Source organism: Eschrichtius robustus, chromosome 15, assembly GCF_028021215.1.
Source record: "Eschrichtius robustus isolate mEscRob2 chromosome 15, mEscRob2.pri, whole genome shotgun sequence".
NCBI lineage: Eukaryota > Metazoa > Chordata > Mammalia > Artiodactyla > Eschrichtiidae > Eschrichtius > Eschrichtius robustus.
This window is the reverse complement of record NC_090838.1, coordinates 20,201,457-20,222,996: the sequence shown is the minus strand read 5'-3', so window position 1 is coordinate 20,222,996 and position 21,540 is coordinate 20,201,457. Positions and strand designations below refer to the sequence as shown.

At 43.0% G+C, this 21,540-nt stretch overlaps 1 protein-coding gene across 11 annotated transcripts in view; it reads left to right on the top strand.

The window, feature by feature from the left end:
- Positions 1-17,351: 17,351 nt before the first annotated feature.
- The window catches only part of DTNB (dystrobrevin beta), a 251,519-nt gene continuing 247,330 nt past the window's right edge, over positions 17,352-21,540 (top strand). For all 11 annotated transcript variants that reach the window (XR_011076469.1, XM_068563945.1, XM_068563946.1 and 8 more), the window contains exon 1: positions 17,352-17,529. The gene's annotated coding sequence lies outside the window, so the exon portion shown is untranslated. The remainder of the gene's footprint in view (positions 17,530-21,540) is intronic.

Below are 21,540 nucleotides of genomic sequence, written 5' to 3'. Positions count from 1 at the left end.
GAAGATGCCCTTAACTTCAGATGGGGTATGAGGTGATGAGTCTTCTCTCAGTACCTCTCTCTGGTTTCCAGCAACAAAAACACCTTGGCGAGGTCACAGGCAACACACATGCCCTGTTTTTCGGTCTCCTGCCAGAACCATCTTGGGCAAAAGGCGGGTTACGTCAGGGTTTCTCAGAATTACCTTGGCATTCTCTTCCTGAGTCACCGTCTTTGGTGGAGTTATAGGCAGCCTAAATTACCCTCTCCTAGTTTAGGAACTCCTGGTCAGCCCTGGGTCCCTGGTGGGTTTGCTGGACACTGCCAGGAGATGTTCGTGCCCATGTCAGGCTTGGAGGGCTCCGGGCCCCCCCCACCCCAGGCCGAGTGTGGTGGGCTTTCCTGTTGTGCCTCCTTCAGGAGTGAGAGTGAAGGGTAGAGGGAGATAATGGGGTTGAAAGCTTATTACAAGGCTAACTTGTAAGAGAGAAGAAAAAGCTCCATCATCTCAGCTCCTTCATACAGCTATTTTTGTGTTTGCATGTTCCTTCCAGCCTTGTCCATATGCAGAGCCTATTTTTACATGTAGTAATATTATATGTGTATATATATATATATATATATATTTCCTTTTTTACTAATTATGAAATCATAAACACTTTCCTATGATTCTATAGCTTTTCTAATAATTCTTGTAATGGCGCCACAATATTGCCCAGGCAATAATTTGTCTATCCTCTTTACTAGACATTTAGGTTATTTCTGATTTATTTTTTTACATTTGAGGTGATACATATAGGTTTTACCTTATGTTTAGTTATTTCCGCAGGATGAATACCTAAGAATGGGATTACGACGTCAAAAGATAAACATTTTATGACTCTTGACTCTTACTTGCATATTGCTTTCCAAAAGGGTTGCAGCGATTTATACATAACAGTATTTCAGTGTTACCGTAGCCCATTTGATTGCTAATGCCCACTCAGATCAACACAGGCTTGACTGCTTATTATGTGGGAGGCACTTACATATTTATTTATGAATTGAAATCTCATCCTAGAACCTTAGACTTTCCGAGTTGGAGGACATCTGCTCCTTTTACAAAGGAAGACATGAGGCCCAGAGAAACATTATGTGCAGTGTTCATGGTTGCATAGTTTGAAAACAGTAGCACATTGCATGTAGTAAACCTGAATCTGGGGACCTCGAGTCCGCTGCACTTTCTACCCCACCCAGATGGTGCAGTTTGGGTGTTTGTTTATTTCCTGTTAATGAGTGGCTGAGAAGTGACAGTGCGTGTTTGTCCTCTGGCCACCACCATCCTGACAGTCTCTCCCACGGCATGTCTTTGGGCAGTAGGGGTGGGAAAGCTCTGGGCCTTTAAGTCCCCACGGCTAAGCCAAGATCTCTGCTGAGTAATGAAACACTTAAAGGTGCTGCTTTCTAAAAAAGGGGCTCCTTTACCCCTCTTGGAGTAGTTCCTGCAGACTGTGGCATATTAAGCGTGAAGCAGCCTGTGATACCCTGACCCTCGCCCTCCCTCCATGCCTTTGCTGACTCTCCTACCTTCTCTTGCAGTGCCGGGAAGAACCTCGCCCTGGCTCTCTATGTGCTTATCCTCTCTGACCTTCAATACCAGCTCCTCCTAGAAGGCTTTTTCATCTTCCTGTGTATCAGTTATCTATTGCTGCCTAACAAAACCATCCTGAAACTTTTTACTTTCACAATGACTTATAATTTCCCTATGATTCTGTGGCCTGGCTGAGTGGTTCCTCTGCTGATTTGGCCTGAAAACCTTCACTCAGTGTGGGGATATGCAGGCCTGATGGGCCAAGACATCCAGCAGCTGGTGGCTACCATCTGGGCACCTTGGTTCTCCTTCACATGCCTCTCCTCCTCCAGTGGGCTGGACCAGTTTCCTCGACGGCAATGTTCCAGTGTGCAAGCGCTTCTCCAGCCTCTAGTTGTGTCCTGTGTGCCATTGTTCCATTGGCCAAAGCAAATCACAACGCCAAGCTCAGAGTCCCTGGGAGAGGGAGACGCACTTGATATGTGTAAGGGGTGGCGTGATGCACTGGCTCATTACTCTAACAACCTACTACAGTTCTCCCTCTGTCACAAATGGGTCACATCCCTCCCACATGCAAAATACCCTCATCCCTCCCAGGTCCCTGGAGTCTCATTCATCATGACCCCGGGCCCGAAGTGTAGGGTCTCGTGATCTGAATCTGGTCCAGGTACGCATGAGGCTCCTCAGGTGGGGTTCCTCATTTGGCTCCTCTTGATCCAAGGACTGGTGAAATGAAAAGATAAACCATCCTCTCCTCTCTGTATACCCGATGTCTCACATGACGGTGAGACAGGGCCAGGACAACCTCAGTAAACACTCACATCCAAAAAGGGGAGGACTGGGAGATCCAGAGTGATTCTGCAATTCCACGGGGAGCAGGGTGCACGACCCTCTGCTTTGGAGGTAAGGGACGCTCCTGCCTTAGGGTCCTATTACCTCAATGGCAGTGATTCCTCAACTGACTGTTCTCTTTGGCTCTTAGCTTTGCTCTCTGGGCTTTTGGCTCCACCTTCCGAGACACATTTCTGTGATGGTGAGAACTGGCCTCTTCGTGGCTGCGGAGCTTTCTCAACCTGCTTTCTGCCTTTCAGAAAGTTTGGAACCCAAGGCTTTTTTCATTCTGAACTCTCTGTCCTGCCACTTCCTTAAAACTTTGTCAGCTTTTTAGGTATCAGAAAATAGTCTACTTGATTAGACAAAAGCCATTCCCACAGTTGTTTTAGAGGTGGTCTTCCCTCCGCTTTGGGCAGTGTCTTGGAGAGCTGTGTGTGGCAGTGACCTTGAGATTCTTAAAAAGCCCCTTTTTCTAAGTGAGAGGGTCTACTAGACACCATCTTAAATTTTTCTCAGGTCTTAAGAAAGAGTCACGGCCTCAAACGTAATTTATCTTTACCCTGAAACCACGTCTCACCCTGAGACTCTTTTGTGGGGTAAAGAGACTGGAAATATGAAACATTTAGTTTTGGAACCCAGCACATCCTCGCCTTTCCGTGTTTCTTCTAAATTCTGCTACAAACTAAACAGTTCCTCCTTCACTTATCTTATGGTTAAAGCTGCTAAAAAAGACAATTTACACCTTTAACATTCTACCTGGAAATTTCCTGAGCCAGATTCGCAAGTTCATTAGGTATGTTTTCAACCTTTCAAGTTACTGCGGGTGAAAGTTGTGCAGGACTGATTTCATTACTATAATCGTTTCACGGCCATAGGACACAGGTGGCTATCTTTCCAGCCTCCAGTAGGGTTTCCCCCGAAGCCTCCTGCACTAACAGCCTCCTTGCCACCCTGCCAGCCTCCATTTGCCACGCCGTCCAAAGACAATGCTACACGTTTTGTATTTTTTTACAGTACCACCTCCTTCCATTTTCTGTATACTATCTTTCCTGCATAACAAATCATCCCAAATCTTTGAGTCTCCAAGCAATATTAATTTATTATTTCTCTCAGTTCTGCAGCTCAGCTGAGAGGCTCCTCTGCTGGGGTCACCAGGGCCCACTCATGTGGCTGCACTTAAACTATAAAGTCAACTGCACTGGAGTGTCCAAGTTGGCCTCACTCATGTGCCTGGCAGTAGGTGCCGATCAATGGCTAGGGTGCCTTGGTTTTCCTCCACGTGGCCTCTCATCCTCCTTTAGGCTAGATTTGCTTCTTTATATGGTGTCACAGGGCCGTGTTCCAAGAGAGCAGCCCTAAGGTGCAAGTATTATCAAGCCTTCTCTTGTGTTGTCTATGCCACTGTCCCATTGGCCAGTGCAAGTCACATGGCCAAGTTAGAGTCAACGTGGGAGGGAAGCACACGAGTTTCGTGGGGCATGACTCTTTAGGGACTGTCACCATTACAGTCTACCATACGGTGGGGACCATCCCTTACAGCCTACCAAACCATGCCTCTAGACTGAATGAGTCTTCTTTGGGCTCCTTCAGCACTTCAAACCTTTATCAAAATGCCCTTAACGTAGTCTCTCTTGAAAACAGTCAGTTCTGTATAATTCACTTGCCATCTGTAAGCTTCTTTAAGCAGAAATTGCCCGGTCTGTTTTCTATCCCACCTTCTGTTTCCTGGCCTAGTGCAGTAGGTGTTAATTCAATACTAACTGCTAGGGAAGAGTCCCAGACACAAGCCAGGGCACTATAGTTTGTAGAGTTGGCAAGAGCTCCCTCCTTGATGATTCTTACCAAGTACCCAAAGAACTGCACAGGTTCTGAATCCCCTCACATCTGTGACTTTTCCAGTTTTCTGTAAAGTCATGAAAGGATGCTGACTGGGGGGAGTGTGCTTTAATCCATGTTGGTCTCCATATAGAAAAGTCTTTTCTGTCACAATCACACGCAATACCTGCACCCCAGCCAGGTGCAGACCCTCTGAGATCCAACCCAAACCTGAGGCCTCTTAAATTAATTATCCTGTGTTCTGACCATGAGCACTGGGTTTGAGGAACTTGAAATCTAGTTGAGGGAACAGAATGGCCTCCATAGGAAACAACCCAAACTACAATAGGGCCTGAATGTGAAGGGGATACAACATAGAAGCAACCGGAATAGAGTGAGGGTAACTCGAAGGAAGCAGTCTTCTCAGAGAAGGTGAAGCTTGAGTTGGATCTTGAAACTGGGTGTGGACAGATATTGATGGAGATGGTGAAGGTATGAAGCCAAATGAGTGAGGTAGGACGTTAGCATTTGAGGTGTGGAAGAGAGTAAGCAGACCGTGGGAGTAGGAAACAAAAAAGGTTGAGGAATAAGTGAGGTGATAGATGTGCCTTTAAAAGCCTCAGCAAATCAAATCCAGCTGTACCCAGTAGGTCATCTGGGTACCTGAGATTGCTTCTGTGGATGAGGTTTGTTTCTGGAGATTTCCTCACCCGACGGTGAAGTGGTTTTGCATTGGAAGCAGTTGAAGAGCTGGTGCTGCCAATATAAGGGAGGAACAGAGAAGGTGGGGTGGCTGTCCCCAGGGGGAGCCCCGGGCTCAGCGTGGCAGTGGTGGGAAGCTGCCAGCCGGGAGAGGGCCATTGGGTTACCCCGTGTTCCGCATGGTTTGCTAAAGCTGCGGTGGCCCCTCCAGTTCCAACTGGGTGACAATTTTCCTGTTTGCAATTTGGGCTCACTGCTCCTGCATTTTTGCAAAAGATAGAAACATGTCAACGTGAGGAAAAAGAGGAATTTTCTTGGCACACAGTGGTTTTAACCTATATTGGAAGCACCTTTTTTAAAAAAAATTGAACTATAGTTGATTTACAATGTTTTAGGTATTTTATGTGTGTGTATATATATATATATATATATATATACAGATATATATATATATGTATACACACACACATATATATATTCTTTTTCAGATTCTTTTCTGCTATAGGTTATTACAAGATATTGAATATAATTCCTTGCACTATACAGTAGGTCTTTGCGTTTTTCTTTTTTATCCGTCTTACATATAGTAGTGTGTATCCGTTCTTCCCAAATTCCAATTTATCCCTCCCCTCTTCCCCTTTGGTAACCACAAGTTTGTTTTCTGTGTCTGGGGTCTATTTCTGTTTTGTAAATAAGTTTATTGGTATCACTTTTTTTAAGATTCCACATATAAGTGGTATCATATGGTATTTGTCTTTCTCTGTCTGACTTACTTCACTTGGTATGATAATCTCTAGTTGCATCCATGTGGCTGCAAATGGCATTATTTCATTCTTTTTTATGGCTGAGTAGTATTCCATTGTATATATGTATCACATCTTCTTTATCCATTCATCTGTCGACGGACATTTAGGTTGCTTCCATGTCTTGGCTATTGTGAATAGTGCTGCTATGAACTGGAAGCACCTTTATTTAATACGACATGAAATGAAGCTACAGAGGCCCCTGAGTAGGCCTGAGAAGCCCTAACGGTGGTGATCTAGGCCCTAAAAGAATTTGTTATGTGGAACAAGAAAAGGCACTTGTCTGCTCGTGAGCTCTGAAATGCTGAGATGAGGAATGTAACCGAGCAGAAGAGTTAACCCCGGGACAAGGACATTAGTCAACGTTGAGAAGCACAAGGAGATGGAACAGCTCAGCATTAGTGACAAGAAAGCAGCTTCCTGTTCCCACATCCTTCTCTCCGGTTCTAGGGAGGGCACAGAATTGGGGCCTAGAAGAGAAAGGGGAACACATAGCTCTCTTCTCTTTCCTTCTTCACATGAATGCAGGGACCCGAGAAACCTGTATTTCCAATGTCTGAGGCTGTCTGGCAACATTCTGGAACGTAAAGCAGCTCAGCCTCCCCCAACCCCATCACCCATGCAGCAAGAGCTTGGACAGTATTCGAGCACGTGAGGGCACAAGCGAGCTGGCAGAATCGCCTTTTCTCTTCCACCCTGGTTTGTTGGCCAATGCCCTTTGCACTCTTCCTGCAGCCAGAACCTCTCAAATAATTAACCTGAACATGTAGAGAAGCTCAATTGTTCTCCACTTTGGCTACTTGTTATATCACTTGGGGACACTTTAAAAAAATTCAGTTCACCTAGGGTGGGTCCCAGATGTAGGTATTGTCTCAAAAGCATACCAGGTGATTGGGATGTAGCCAGATTGAGAAGAGCTGAAATGACTAAACTTGAGCCAATTTAGAAAGTTTAGTCAACTCAGAATTTGTTAATCTTTGGGGTATCTGAAAACACCACATAAATAATTAGCCTTTGGTGAACTAGCAAAACCTAGGAGATTTTGGATACTGTGCCCTCTGGGTTGCCTTCTTGGAGTAATTCTTGAGGATCTTTTGGGGGGTGTCATTTAGCCTCTGGCCTCCTGAGCTTCCAGAATATGGCAGAATGGATGAGGCCTGTGATCATAGGTGCACAGAAAATACCAGAGTGGACTATCCAGTCCAGTGCAAGCTTCATCATGACCCAGAAGGACAGTTTTGTTGAAAAACGGTACTGCATCCGTGATGTAAATCTTAGAAGGTTTCCTTCATAAAGGTTTTCCATGCAATTTGTCACAGATTCTCAGAATCCCCAGGATACTATGGAGAGTATGGACAGCCCTGTTCCAGCACTGCCTCTCGTCCTGGTCATCCCATCCCCAACCAGAGCCTCCCAATTTGTCTTCTTTGTCACCTTCATACCACGGTGGACAAGACTGAGAACCAGTGATTCAGCCTCTGGGGGAAAGGATTACTTCATTGCTACTCACCGTGCAGAATAGCAGTTCCTATGTATTTCTTTCAAATCTGCCTCTTTCAGTCACTCCCAGCTACCCTTTACTGCTGGTATTCTAAGATTTGGTGACTGCATATGTATTCCAGCTATGCACACCTTAGGCATATCATGTCTAAACTCTTTTTTAAAAAAAATTAATTAATTAATTTTATTTATTTTTGGCTGTGTTGGGTCTTTGTTGCTGCACACGGGTTTTCTCTAGTTGTGGCGAGCAGGGGCTACTCTTCGTTGTGGTGTGCAGGCTTCTCATTGCAGTGGCTTCTCTTGTTGTGGAGCACGGGCTCTAGGCGCACGGGCTTCAGTAGTTGTGACACACGGGCTCAGTAGTTGTGGCTTGAGGGCTCTAGAGCCTGCATTGTGGCACACCGGCTTAGTTGCTCCGCGGCATGTGAGATCTTCCTGGACCAGAGATCGAACCCGTGTCCCCTGCATTGGCAGGTGGATTCTTAACCACTGTGCCACCAGGGAAGCCCTAAACTCTTACCTTCCTCTGAAGGCCAGAGTTTGGTTTTTGCTTGCCATTATGTAAAGGACACGCTTTCAGCTTGTCATTTTAATTACTCTCTATTGGACCCTTTCCAGTCCTGTTATGTAATCTGTAAGTGCCAGAACAGAATGACACACATTATGGTGTCAATTTACTGTAATTTGACATAAGGATGGGATTGTGATATTTTGTTTCTAGTATTCTTTTCTTTTTTTAACATCTTTATTGGAGTATAATTGCTTTACAATGGTATGTTAGTTTCTGCTGTATCACAAAGTGAATCAGCTATATGTATACATATATCCCCAGTTTCTAGTATTCTTATCTGCATGATATTGGGGGTTTTGGTGGGGGATGGGGGCAAGACAGTAAACTCATGACTTCAAGGAATGGTTTCAGGTTCATGAAATTATTTTCTTTGAATTGATATTACCTTCCTGTTGCCTACACTGACACTCAGGTGTCGCCCTCCTACACAGTTCTGTACATCCTTCTGCAGATTTATTCCTGCTACTGTCAGCTCACTACCTGGCTAAACTTGGTGTTACAAACGACCTTGGAGATTCCACTGCGTGCCTCTTCCCCGAATCATTTATCATCATGGAAATTAAGACTTGGATATTCAGACTACAGAATGAAAATGGGACAGGTTCTAGCATCGAGTTTTAAAAATAGTTTTTCCTGTTTTCAAAAAAGTACACATTCATTTAAGACATTTTGAAAATATAAACAAAGAAAATGAAAATCACTCCTAATCCTACCACCCAGAGATCATCTCTGCTAATATTTTGGTTTATAGTCTTCCATTCTTTTATTCAGGGAGTACAACACACACAGAGACACAAACTCCTTCCCTTTATCTTTTTAAAATACGGTATTTGAGACATGCAAAAATATATGTAACATTATACACACACACACACAAACCAAGAAAAAAAAATCACAAATAATTGGCAATAATGTCAATTACCTAAGTGCTCTCTCAGCCTACCATTTCCTCCCCCAGGATAACTATTTTCTCAAAGTTTGGGTTTATTATTCCCTTGCTTTATAAAAGTAATTTTACAAATTGTTTGGCCTTACTTGATTTTAAGATTTATAAAAATGGTATCATATTTTTAAAAAATTTATGTTATTGAAGTATAGTTGATTTCCAATGTTCTGTTAAAAAATGGTATCATATTATAGTATGTCTCTTGCTTTTTTTCACTCAAAAAATACATTGGTTCACTTTACCATGTTATTTATGTATAGTTCTTTCATTTGCACTGTTTAATATTTCCATTGTGAAGATATACACGATTTATTCATTCTTCTCTTACTGGACATTTGGTTTGTTATTAGTACTTTGCCATTATAAGCAGTGCTTGTACATGTCTTTTGATGCACATGTTGAGAGTGCCTTTGGGGTGAAATTGATATAAAGTATGCAAAATTTCATCTTTATAAGGCATTGCCAAAATGGTTGCACCAATTTACATTCCCAGCACTGGTGCATAAGAGTTCCCAACTGATCAACCTCCTGACCGACATTTGAAATTGTCAGACATTAAAACTTTTGTCTTTCTTGTAGGTGTATAACATTGAGTATTAATCTGCATTTTCCTGACTACTAATGAAATTGAAGATCTTTTCATATGTTAACTTGCCATATGTGTTTGCTTTTCTATAAAATGTCTGCTTATACTTTTGTCCTTTTTTCTACTGGGTTGTTTGTCTCTCACACATATTTTTAAGCAAAATTGGAATCATACTACACATACTATTTTACACTTTTCCAAGACATGAAACATTCTTTTACACTGTGATTTTAATGGCTGTGGCATCTTCTTTCTCATGGACATCTCATAATTTAATTAATCGAAGTCCTGTATCTTTTTTTTCCCCAATTTTTGTTTTTAGAATTAACTCTTGTAAGATATCCTAATGCATAAATGTAGTTACGCATCACTGAATGTTTTCATAAAATAAGTTGCAAGAATTTGGATTTCTGGGTCAAAGGATGTCAATATTTTAAAAGATTTTGATATGTATTTCCAAATCACCTTCCAGAAAGGTTGTATAATTTACATTTCTTCAAAAAGGTCTTTAACACTGGGTATTAAATTTCAAATATTTTGCTAATTTAACTTGTAAATATTAGCAATAAAGATAATCAATATTATCAATTAATATCAACATTATTAATCATTAATATTAATAATTGATATTAAAATATATTTACTGTCCCTTGTGTGTTTTTCTTTTCCTGGTATTGATTCTTTTTTCCCTAGTTTATTGTTTGCATAGACTAAAGTTATATCTAAGTACTATGTTCGAAATTCTTTGGTTTACTTCTTTCTCCCACTTCTTTTGTGGTATGTCATCCACTTGACATACAATTGGGTTCATTTGTTTCTATTTGCATTTAGTTACAGATTTTAATTTTTCCCTGTGCTGCTGCATGGTATGTGGGATCTTAGGTCCCTAATCAGGGATGGAACCCATGCTCCTTGCATTGGAAGCACGGAGTCTTAACCACTGGACTGCCAGGGAAGTCCCTCCCTATGCTTGTCGATTTAATTTTATTATTTGAATGCATGTAACATTAGCATGCTTCCAAATGCCAAAACTACGCAAAAAGATATACTCAGAATTGTTCCTCCCTCCCCTATCCTTTCCACCCTCTTCCCTCACCCAGTTCCTTCAGGCAAGCAATATCACTGTTTTCCGGTTTATTGTTCTTGTGATTGTTTTTACTAAAATAAGCAAATCCATTACATTTTCTTATTTCTTGTCTTTATTACACAAAAGGTAACATACACTACATTTGCTTTTGTACTTTGCTTTTATAACTTAATGATTTACCCTGGCAATTACTTCATATCAGTTCATAAAGATATCCTTTATTGCTTCCCAGTTGATTGTGTGTAAGTGTCATAGTTTACTCGACCAGTCTTCTGTGTTTGGGCATTTAGGTAGTTTCCAATATTCTGCAAATACAATTAATGGTACAATGAAGAAGCTTACATATGTAAGGGTACCTATTATTTTTGGAGATATCATCTTAGTAAATTCCTGTAAGTGGGAATGCTAGGTTGAAAGGTAAATGTACAAATGTTTCAGTAGATATTGCCAAATACCTCTTGATAGGGGTTGTACTATTTTTCCTTCCCTCTAGTAATATTTGTCTCCCTGTAACCTCACCAGCAGAGTGAGGCTGTGTAGGTCTGTCCAGTTGCCCCAACACCATTTTTTAGAAAGTCCTTCTTTGCCGCAGCCATTTGACCACTTATCATATACTGGATTTTTATATGTAGTTGGATTGATTTCTGTACCTTTCATTCGGTTACACTGGTCCACCTCTTCATGTGTCAGAACCACACTGTTTTCACTCTGCCGTATGTTTTAGTATTTGCTGGGACTAGTCACCTCTCATAACTCTTCATTTTCAGTGTTTTACTAGCTATTCTTGAGTGTTTAGCTTTCCATATGAACTTTGGTATCAATTTGTCTAGCTACATAAAAACTTGTTTATATTTTTTGCAGGAGCATATTAAATTTATAAGTTAACATAAGGGGAACTGTCATCTTGACTATGTCGAGATATTTCAACCAAAACCAAGGGATATCTTGTTCAAGTATACTTTTATGTCTTTCAAGATTCTTTTATAGCTCTCTTTTTTCAAAGAACCAGACTTATTGAGACAGAATTCACTTTCAATCCATCTATTTAAAGTGTACAGTTCAGTGCGTTTTAGTATATTCATGGAGTTGTGTAACTGTCACCACAATCAACTTTAGAACATTTTCATCACTTCAGAAAGTAACCCCAGGGACTGCCCTGGCGATCCAGTGGTTAAGACTCCATGCTTCCAATGCAGGGGATGCGGGTTCGATCCCTGGTCAGGGAACCACATGCCGTTCATCGCGGCCACAATCAATCAATCAATACACTTTAAAAAAAAAAGTAACCCTATACACAGTATCAGTCCTTTCCCAATCCCTCAACCCCTCCAGCCACTGGCAACCACTAATCTACTGTCTGTCTCTATGGTCTTGCCTATTCTGGACATTTCACATATATAGAATCATGTAATATGTGGTCTTCTGTGACTGGCTTCTTTCACCGGGCATAATGTTTTCAAGGTTCATCCATGTTATAGCATGTACTCCATTCTTTTCTTTTGCTGAATAATATGTCACTGTATGAATGGATTTACCATATTTTGTTCATCCATGTATCAGTCGATGGATTTGGGGGTTGCTTTCGCTTTTTGGCTGTTAGGAGGAGTAAGACCCGATGTACATGTGTGTATAGGTTTTTGTATGGGCATATATATTCAAGTCTCTTGGGTATATACCTAGAAGTAGAAGTGCTGGGTCATATGATAACTTTAACATTTTGAGGAAATGCCAAGCTGTTTTCCAGGGCAATTGCACCGTTGACATTCCTACCAGCAGTGCATCAAGGTTCCAGTTTCTCCACATCCTCACCAAAACTTGTTATTGTCTGATTTTGATTATAGCCATCTTAGTGGAGGTGAAGTAGTATCTCATTGTGTCTTTTTTTCTTTTTCTTTTTTTAAAATAGATATGCTTTGTTGCTTATCTATTTTTTAAAAATATTTATTTATTTATTTATTTATGGCTGCGTTGGGTCTTCGTTGCTGCGCGTTGCGGCGAGCGGGGGCTACTCTTCGTTGCGGTGCATGGGCTTATTGCGGTGGCTTCTCTTGTTGTGGAGCACGGGTTCTAGGCGCACAGGCTTCAGTAGTTGCGGCACGCGGGCTCAGTAGTTGTGGCTTGCAGGCTCTAGAGCGCAGGCTCGGTAGTTGTGGCGCGTGGGCTTCATTGCTCTGTGGCATGTGGGATCTTCCCGGACCAGGGCTCGAACCCGTGTCCCCTGCATTGGCAGGCGGATTCTTAACCACCCTGCCACCAGGGAAGTCCCTCATTGTCTTTGATTTACATTCCACTAATAGCTAATCATATTGAACATGTTTACAAGTGCTTCTTCACCATTTATATATTTTCTTTGAAGAAATGTCTGCTCAAATCCTTTCCCCAATTTTCAGCTGGGTTATTTGTTTTATGATTGTTATATTGTTTATATATTCTGGTTATAAGTCCCTTATCATATATATTATTTAGAAATATTTAATCCCATTCTGTAGGCTGTCTTTGCACTTTTTTATGGTGTCCTTTGACACACAAGTTTTTAATTTTGAGAAAAATCCGATTTTTTTACCTTTTGTCATTTGTGCTTGTGGTATTGTATCTAAGAAGGGTTTGCCAAACTCAAGGTAATGAAGATTTACATTTATGTTTTCTTCTAAGCGTTCTGTTGTTTTAGTTTTTACATTTAGGTTGTTGAAGTCCTAAGCAGTACTGCAGAATGTGACTATATTTGGAGATAAAGTTTTTAGAAAGATAATTAAGTTAAAATGAGGTCCTTAGGGTGGGCCCTACTCTAATATGACTGGTGTCCTTATAAGAAGAGGAGATTAGGATACAGACAGTCACAGTACAAAGGGAAAACCATGTGAGGAAACAGGGAGAAGACGGCCATCTACAAGCCAAGAAGAGAGGCCTCAGAAGAAATCAACCCTGCTGACACCTTGATCTTGGACTTCTACCCTCCAGAACTCTGAGGGAATAGGTTTCTGTTCTTTAGGTCAGTCTGCGGTACTTTGTTATGGTAATTCTAGCAAATTAATACAAAACCCCCACTTGGTCATTGTATCGATATATTATTTTCTTAAATCACTTATTTGCATGTTATTTATGGCTGCTTTGGTGCTACAATGGCAGGGTTGAATAAGCCTGCAAACTCAAAATATTTAATATCTGGGGCTTTAGAAAAAAATTTGCTGACACCTGCTCTAGTAGCTACTTAGGAGGGGCTTAACGTGCACAGTACTGAGTTCTTGCATTTTAAAAAGTTATTTTTTTTTCCTATAGCCTTTGATGCTTGAAAAACAGCATGGATGGATGGATATAAAATCCTTAGCATGTATTTTCTTTCCTTGAGTCTTTAGAAAGTGCTGAAAATGCTGCATCACTATAGGCTTGCTTTGCTCTTAAGAAGTCTGATGCCAAATATTTTGGTTACCAGACTCCATAACAAACTACCCTAAAAGGAGCGGCATAAAGAAAGAACCATTTTGATTATAATTTCACAACATTTGGGGTCAGAAATTTGGGTAGGATTTGGCTGGGTGATTCTTCTGTTCTACGTGGTTTCAACTGGAACCACTCAGTGGTATTCAGCTGATGGCTGGACTGATACAGAATTCATGATGACTTCTCTCATATCAGCTAGGATCAGGTAGACCCCTCTCCCTCTCCATGTAGTCTCAGAACCTCTCCACAGGGAGTTAGATATTTTACATAGTGGCTCGGGGCTTCAAGGGCAAGTGTTCCCAAAGACCCAGGTGGACTCTTCAAGACTTCTTATGACCTAGGCCTGGAAGTCTCGTAACATCACATATTCTATTGGTCAAGCAATTTGCTTAGGCCAACCTGGATCAAAAGAAGTGATACAGAATATACAGTCATCTTTAATGTACTGCAGCCTAATTTTCTTACATCTTTAAATAATTTGAACTTTTTATATGGAGGCCTTGAAGATTATCATTGTTATTTTTTGTCTAATAGTTTTTATTTTATTTTTTATTTTTAAAAATTTTGGCCGTACCACATGGCATGTGGGATCTTGGTTCCCTGACCAGGGATTGAACCCGTGCCCCCTGCATTGGAAGCATGGAGTCTTAACCACTGGACTGCCAGGGAAGTCCCTGTCTAATAGTTTTAAGAGGCTAGCTCTCAAATTTGATCATTCTGTGGTCATTTCCCCAAGTACATGTGAGTCCTTTCATTTGTAGGTTTATATTTTCTTATTTCCAGAAAGTTTCTTAGATTATAGTTTCATCATATGTGGAACTTTGCCTACATATATGTTGGACCTTCTATGCTTGTATTCAAATGACATTCCAAAGAGAGACAGAGAAACAAGCACAAAGGTATGGAGGCGAGGGAAAGTAGGAACATTTCAGGAGTTTGGATGGGGGATGTGTAGGAAGAGACAAGAGATGGAGTGGACAAGGGCTTGATAGATGGAAGGTCTTGTGTGCCAGCAGTGACACCACAAGCGGCAAATTTAAAAAAAGCAATTCTGACATGCGGTATGGAATATGGATCAGAGGGAACAAGACTGCAGGAGGGAGACAAGATAAAAGGGTATTGCATTAGCCTAGGTAAGAGGAGCTAAGAGGGACAGAGTGTAGATTTATGTTTGAGGAGAATCAATGGGATTGTTGGGTGTGGCGGGGGTGGGCGTGGGTAAAGAATGAAGGATGACTCCCAGGTCCTGGGCAACCAAGTGTCCAACAGTTTTAGACAAGTAGAGCTTGAGGGGTCTCTAGGACATCCAGGTGGAGAAGTCTAGTAGGCTTGTGTGTACATGGAACTCAGATGAGCGGTCTGAGCTAGATAATGCACTTGGGAGTTGCCGATATACGATATACGTGGCAGATGAAGACAGGGCGGATGCAACGGCTCAGGGAGAATGTACGGGGTGCGATGAAAGCTGAGAACAGAAGCCTGTAGACGGAGGAGTGGTCAGAGGGGTTAGGAGATGAGTCCCGTTGTGAAGGCCAAGGGGGTGTCAAAAGAGTGGAGAGCTCTGTGTCGTCAAATGTCACCAAGAGCTCTAGTAATAGAGGACTCAAAAATGGCCTGGGGCATTTAGGATGAAGCCATCACTTACTGACTGAGAGCAGTGCAGCGACGTGGTGGGGACAGAAGCTACAAAGCTATGGGTCGGGGAGTGAGAGGGGGCTGAGTTGGCAGAGATGAGTGTAAACGACCTTTAAGACTTTTGTCTTAAAAGACAGGGAGGGAATAGTAACTGGAGCATGATCTATAACGACAGAGGTTTCCTCCTTTTTCTTTAGGACAGGAAAAGCTTGCACATGAATAGATGGTGAAGGAAAAGGACAAGTAGGTAAAAGAAGTCGGTAATTTTGGGAGTGAGAGTGATGACTGCAGTATGTTTGAAAGAAGTTTTCTGAGGATGTGTGAGGTGATGAAAAACAGAACCGAGATGGAGAGATGCTAATATGAATATATTTAAAGTGGTTAATTCCCAGAATGGCTAGTCCACATATTGAAATTACTTTGGTTTCAGTCAGTAGAGCAAACAGAACAAACCATATTTACATATTGTTTTACATCATTTACATCTCTTTTCTCCAGAGGACAGGATCAGTGTTTTACCCTTTCAATGCCTCCCTCAAAGTTGGTGTTCAATGAGTAGTAAATGAATAAACAACGTGTCTTTTACCTGTATTCTAAGTATCTTAACATATTCAAAACATAGTTAAGACTCTGCATACAAGTGAAAAAGTCTTCTAAGCATGCAAAATAGTCACAAAATTCATGAGTGATAGGTGATGCCAGTTTTTTTGGAGTAATCTGTTTACTCTCACTTAACGAAGTTGGTTACCAGCATTTCCTTCACCACAGGGGTTTAAAAATAGGCAGATAAGAGGGGGAGGAAGAGGATGTCCTAAAGACAGGCAGGCAGACAGACAGCAGCAGAAGGTGGTACGATCTGCCTTACCATAAGGTGCCAAAAAGCAGTGAAAAACCAGACTCAAAGCACAGGGGCCTGGGCTCTCTTAGCTTAGGGATTTACATCCTTCACTAACATACCAAAAGTCCTTAAAGGACACTGCTGTCTTGGGCCTTAAATAAAGTTGAGAAAATGATCCTTTGAGCCGTTAAAAAAAAGCTTTGCTGTTCCTCATTTGGCATCAACTCCTGTTTCACATAGTTTGGAAAGGATTATATCAAAACGGATATTAAAACAAAAAAGCTGATGCTGAGATGGTAAACCTTGGTCACTCTCTGTTCCTTTGCCCAAGCTGTTTACCTAGTTTTTGATGCCCTCCCTTTTTTTCTCCTAGGATTTCTCTCTTTTTCTTCCTTGCAGGCTGAACACAAACGCCACCTCTTCCAGGAATCCCTCTGCATCGTCCAAGCGGAAGTAATCTCTTCCTCCTCTGCCCTCCCACAGCATCTCACCGTGGCTTGGCTTTGCACGGATCACCAGACCTGCTTGTTTACACGGCCGGTTTTCCACTAAGTTACGCGCTCCTGGAGACCAGGGACCTTGACGGTGTACCTACACAGCACCTGGTGCAGTGCTACAGCGCTAGGCACGGAGTCGGTGCTCAGTTAACCGTTGCTGAGCTGAATTAATACGGAAAAATCACTCACGGCAGGGTCCCATGCTCGAGGTGCGGATGAATGATTCATGGGGGTGGTTCTTTGCATTCTTTACCTTGTAGTCACGTCGGGCCGAGCATCCAGCCGGCGGGGCGCATACCTGTGGAGTTGGAACGCACCTCCGCCGCCCGCAGCTGGCTCACGGGAAAAGCCCGCAGGGGGCAAGTTTACTCCGTCCGCCCGGAACCCGGCCGCAGGGGGCGGGACTCGAGGGGAACTCGGCCCGCTGGCCCGCCCCCTCCTCGGCGCGGCGGAAGCCCCGCCCCCAGCCGCGCGCTCGCGCAGGCGGCGCGTGCCCGGCCCCCGCCCTGCGCCCTCGCGCCCTAGCGCCCTCGCACCGGGGGCGGGCTCGCTGCGCGTGCCGGGCGGGGAAGCGGCGCGAGCCGGGTGCCTGAGAACGTTCGGCGCGGGGGCGGCTCCGGGGCCTGAGCGGGCGCCGCCACCGCCTCAGCCTCGGAGGCCGGGCCGGAGGAGGCGGAGGAGGCTGCGGCCGCCGGAGACCTTTTCGACGCCCCCAGCTCCGGCCGGGAAGTGAGTACGGCGGGGGTTTGTGGCGGCCGCCGCAGGCTGCGGGAGAGGAGCGCGGTGCCAGAGCTTCGCGCCCGCGAGAAGCGGGAAGGAGCCCGCGCAGCCCCCTCACCTCAGGAGCCTTCGGGGGTGCAGGGCCGGGAGCGGCGGAGACGGCGCGCGGGGAGCCGGGGCCGCTGCACAGCGCGCGCTGTGAGGGGAGACGGCGCCGCGCGCCCGGACCTGGAGGGGCGAGCGCGGGGGATGGAGCGGAGCTCCGGGCCGCCGCCGCCGGGCTCTGAGCCCCGGGCCGCGGAGGGGGCTCCGGGGTCCCGAGCGCGCTGTGGCCGCAGGGCGCGGAGCCGGGGTGCGGGCGCAGGGCTGATGCTGCCCGTGCCCGGCTCGCAGGGAGGAGGCTCTGCCTTAGGTGTTTAAGGGGGCGAAGGAGGCAGGTCCTGGCAGAGGGCAGGTGAGGCAGGCAGGCCCTGGCAGAGGGAAGGGAATTTATTTCACATCACCTCAAAACACTATTTCCCGAGGCGCCTATCAGTGAACCTGTGCACCGAGGTCACCCGTTAAAGGAAAGTGTCCTGAGAGGAGGAAGGATGCAGCTAACGAATGCTTGCTGTTAAATTCCTGTGCCAGGCCTTGGGATTAGGGAGACCTTCCAGCAGTCTCAGCAAACGTTTATTGGTTAGGTACCTTGGGTAGAGAACCGTGGTCAGCACTGGGGCCACAAAATTGTGTAAAACACAACCATCATTTGCTATTTAAGTGCTGGCAATTTGGTTGTAAAGGTATGCGTATGAAGTACAAAGCAACATTGAATTTTGTCTCATTCACTTTAGGTTTCTTTTCCCCAGTATTGGGAAATTGGAGCCATAGAATCGCTTGCCTTGAGGATTAAAGCAGGAGGGTCAAAGAAGCTTGTGGGAGGTACTTGGGAGAGTTTTGAAGGAACTTCTGCGTAACATTTAAAGAGAGAGAAGGGAAACGGAAATTGGAAAGAGAAAAGAAGTTACCTTTCTTCCCAAGTAGAATGAAGCTCCATGACTATTAACTGCTAAATCCTCAGTGACAAGAACAGTGCCTGACCCACAGCAGGCACTAAATACCTACGTATTGCCTGAATGAATGAACCAAGCAAGGTTTTGCTCTATTTTACACAGAGCACTATTGATTAATCTGGTGTTAGGGATGGCTGAATGGACTTCCCTTGTTCCTCAGGTTCTCTTTTTTTTTTTTTTTTTTTTTTTGCCGTGTGAAGTAACCCAGGTTCTTAGGTCTGGGCATTTAAAGTGATGGCTAAGGTGATGGAGTTGTCATATCTTGTGGTCATGCTGCCACTTTCACATCTTTATTGCATGTTGGCTGCCAGGAGCTTACTCCTTGGGCCATTGCTTCAAATCATCCCGTTCTGGCCCTTTTCTATCACTTGAGGAAGGAGAGTACTTTTGTCTAGAGAACATTTTTTCATTTTTATATTGGTTCTTGGATCTTAGATCTGTCATAAGAGGATGTATCTCTGCTCTTCTGTAAGGGCTGGGGTTCTGCCTTTTTTCTGCCTTGGTTGGATTTCTGGACTCTCGAGCTCCAGGCTGCTGTTTCAGTTGCCTGGGTTGCAGTGCCTGTTGGGTTACTTTGTCTGCCAAATTAAAACTTGACCTTTTATGAGTTCTGTGAGAATTTTTATCGTACATAAATGGAATTACTTTTGAAGGGGGTTGTGTAGTCAAGGTAGTGTTGGCAAGGCTTTTGAGTGTCCGCTATGTGTGAGAGACAGAATTTCTAGTTAGTTAGGAAATCAGATTTAAAACCAATAGAATGCCAAGTTACCACTTGTTTTATATCTTTAGTATAAATCTCTCAGGACCTATGTTTCCTTGTATAAAAATAAAATATTAATTCAAATTTGGCATTGTGTAGTAAGCCTTGAAGAACTAAGTTAATTTCTCTTTAGTTTTATGACTGTGTACTTAAGAGTGCAACCAGCAGGTGTCTACTAGTTCTTACTTTGGGGTGCCTAGGTCCTGTAATTTTGGATGCCTTGTTCTAGGTTTTCTCAGTGATATTGTATTTTATTTATTTATATATTTAATTTACATTTATTTCGAAATCAACTTTACTGATGTCTGCACAGATGTCCTGTGCAGAGCTGGTCTAGTGGGGTTATGTCTGATAAACCCACTGTAAGTTGAAAGTATGGTAAGTTGAAAATGCATTTAATACACCCAATGTACCGAACATCATAGCTTAGGCTAGCCTACCTTAAACACGCTCAGAACACTTACATTAGCCTACAGTTGGGCAAAACCATCTAACACAATGCCTATTTTATAATAAAGTGTTGAATGTCTCATGTAATTTATTGAATACCGTACTGAAAGTGAAAAACAGAATGGTTGTGAGTATCTCGGTTGTTTACCCTGTGGCTGACCAGGAGCTGTGACTCATTGCCGCTGCCCAGCATCACGGGAGAGTATCATACTGCATATTGCTAGCCAGGGAAAGGATCAAAATTCAGATTTGAAGTACAGTTTCTACTGACTGTGTATTGCTTTCGCACCATCTGAAGTCAAACCATGGTAAGTTGGGGACTGTCTATACTTTGTAACCACTATCCCAATCAAGATATAGAAATTTACATCACCGTAGAAACTCCCTCATGCTGGTTTGCAGTAAATACTCTCATCACCTCTCATTTTATTTATTTCTAGTTATATAAGTGTCAGGGCTGTGGCATCTAGTGCAGGAAGTATACTGCCCAATTTTAGGGGATGCCATTCACATCGGAGTGCCTGTGAATGGCAGCTCCTGGAGTTGTATTGTGCAGCCTGGGGCTGTGTACTGCAGCTCTGCAAATGGCTCATGAATGTACACTCTCTTATTAAATGCTCAAACAGTACAGACAGAATACAAGGCCCCTTGACCCACTCCCTTCTCCACCGAAACGGCAGTTAGCAGTTTGTTGTGATCCTTCCAGACCTTTCTCTATGCATTTTCATCTATATATAGATAATACAGGAAAAAGTAGGGTTTCCTCCGATGCCCACATTAATGACATGATACTGTAGACATTGGTCTGCAACTTTTTCCTAACAGAATGTCTGAGATCTTTCCATGATGGAACATAAAGATCTACCTGGTTCTTCTTGACTACTACACAATACCATACATAGTATATATTGTACTGTAGTTTATTTAATCCTCTCCTCATTAATGGCCATTAAAGCTGTTTGCCATTTCACCATTGCCGCAGTGAATGAAAAGTAGAATTGCTGGGTCAAAGGGGTGCATGCTTTAAATTAATTGATGGAGGTTTAACCATGTTGCCACTTGTGGATCTGGTTCATTTATTTTTAAAAGCTGAATAGTGTTCAATTGTAGACTTAAGTCACTGTTTATGTATCCTTCACTAACTGTGGGACTGTTAGGTTACTTCGGATACTAATTCATTGCTGGATTTATGTGTTGCCAAAGCATCCTGCCAGTCTGAGGCTTGCCTTTTCCTTTTGTTAACAATGTCTTTAGTTGTATACAAGCTTCACATTTTAATGTTATGTTTATGGAAAATTTTACACTAAATTAACAAAATTTGTTTCTGTGTCTGGTTTAAGTAAATTTTCTCTACCCCAGGGTATGAATTCTATATATCTGTAGTTTCTTCTAAAATTAAAAAAGAAGTTTTGCTTTCTGTGTGGAATTTCTATATGGTGTAATGAAGTGATATATATATTTTTCAATTTGGAAAACCAGTTTTTTAGCACTTTTCCTCATTTTTTTTTTTTATTGTGGTAAAATATACACAGCATAAAATTTACTATTTTAACCATTTTTAATTGTACAGTTCTGTGGCATTAAGTACATTTACATTGTTGTATAAACATCACTATCCATTTCCAGAACATTTTTATCTTTCTCAACTGAAACTCTGTATCCATTAAACACTGGTTCCCCATTCTTTTCTCCCTCCAGCCCCTGGCAACCACCATTCTGCTTTCTGTCTCTGTGAAGTTGACTACTCTCGGCACCTCC